The sequence below is a fragment of the Silene latifolia genome, chromosome Y (assembly GCF_048544455.1).
Source record: "Silene latifolia isolate original U9 population chromosome Y, ASM4854445v1, whole genome shotgun sequence".
In the NCBI taxonomy this organism is placed as follows: Eukaryota; Viridiplantae; Streptophyta; class Magnoliopsida; order Caryophyllales; family Caryophyllaceae; genus Silene; species Silene latifolia.
Window position 1 is genome coordinate 140,014,715 of NC_133538.1, and position 1,865 is coordinate 140,016,579.

Consider the following 1,865-nt stretch of genomic DNA (forward strand, 5'->3'; position numbering starts at 1 on the left):
GACCCTTACTATCGCTTGCTAGTTGTAGTTTGGAAATTATAAATATTATTTTTGATACTCACATCGACAGGTATCAAATTTTGTCGCCGTTGCCGGGGAGGCAGCGCTAGTTTTAGTTGTTCCTTTTTATTTTAGTCTATTCTCTAAGTTTAAGGGACTTCCGTTCCTTAAAATTTTCTCATATTCTACTTGTAGTTTCCTCTTATGCGCAGGTCACAGGGTAGTGAGTTACTACCGTTAAATCCTGAGATCGAGAAGACTTTGCGTGAGTTGAGACGATCATCTAGAGTATTGCCGACAGAGGAAGAGCTGAGTACTCTGTCCAGTTACTACGAGAACGAGTTATTTGAGGAGGATCCACCTTCATCTCCTATTTCTACCTCATCAGCTGAGACCGTTACATCTCCAGATATGGCTGAAGAAGCTAGTATAGCGAGTCATTCCGAGCCAAAAGCTGAAAATCTCTATAAGGGATTTACTTTACCAGCTGGTACCACAAGAGGGTTTGAAGCAAAACCATCCTATATCAATCTGGTTGAGAGAAACCAGTTTGGAGGAGGTGTAAATGAGGATGCTGCCAAGCATATGGAGATATTTGTTGACTATGTCTGTTTCATCCCTCCACCTGAAGGCGTTACTCAGGACCAGATCAAGGAGACAATGTTCATCTATTCACTCCGAGATGTTGCAAGGGAGTGGTATAGGGATCTGGATCGTGCTGCCTTAGGAATTACAAACTAGAATTCGTTGGCCTGGCTTTTTACAAGAAATACTATTCCGTGGCCAAGACAAATGCACTTAGAGTTCAGATCACGAGTTTTAAGCAAGGACCTAATGAAGATTTTCATGAAGCTTGGGTCCGATTCAAGAAGCTAATTCGCTCTATTCCACACCATGGGTTTGAGAAATGGTTTCTGTGCAACCAGTTCTATAATGGTCTTTATGATGATCAGAGAGCTATCGTAAATGCTGGAGCTAATGGGAGATTTCAAGAAAATAGCGGTGAGACAAAGGGGTGGAAAATCATCGATGACCTGGCCACCCATAAAGCTGAGCATGGAAACTCTAGGGGAAATCAAAGGAGAGCTGTTGAATCTCCTTATGTAGCTGCATTAGAGGCTCTTACGGCGAGATTTGACAAGTATGAGTTAGGAGGAGCTTCAAAGGGTCGTATTTATCAGGTAAATACTGTGTCAGATGGTCCCTTTTCATGCAAGAGATGTGGAGGAGAAGGACACGTTGCAGATTTCTGTATTAGTCCCAATGAGGTTTGTGCTACTTTTCAACATTATAGGCATACCAACACCTACTTTGACCCTTCTAATGTTCATCCAAATTTGAGGTGGAGTAGCCAGAATGTCCAAAATCCGACTCCACCTCCGCAGCAGAAGAATTATGTGCCCCCTCATAAGTAACAGCAACCATACCAGAAACCACCCTATGTACCTCAGCAGCAGCAGCAGTCTCAAAGTTCTGAAGCTTCTGAGCTCAAAAACATGTTTCAGAGCTTGACGGGAATGCTGCAGAAGGAATCTAAGGCTAGAGAGACTAGTACAAAGATGTTGGAAACTCAAATTGCCCAGTTAGCCAGTAAATTTGCTACTAGAGCTCTGGGGCAGTTATCGTTGCAGCCGGACCAGAAGAAAGAGACCCTGAATGCAATCAAACTAAGGAGCGGGTCTACCCTTGCTGGACCCGTTACTGTAGGGGATGAACCCGAGGGAGTTATGGTTAAAAAAGGTGGAAAAGCTGCTGGAAAAGGAAAGAAGAAAAAAAGCGAGAAAAAGACGAACAGCAGCGAAAACGGTCGATCGACCGCCACACCCAGTCGACCGACCACCCCTTATTCCTCAGCGACACTTTCT

At 43.9% G+C, this 1,865-nt stretch overlaps 1 non-coding gene across 1 annotated transcript; it reads right to left on the reverse strand.

The window, feature by feature from the left end:
- Nucleotides 1-794: 794 nt before the first annotated feature.
- On the reverse strand, nucleotides 795-901 carry LOC141636778 (small nucleolar RNA R71). Its single transcript, XR_012541364.1, has one exon. It is a non-coding gene; the product is annotated as a small nucleolar RNA R71 (small nucleolar RNA).
- Nucleotides 902-1,865: the final 964 nt, after the last annotated feature.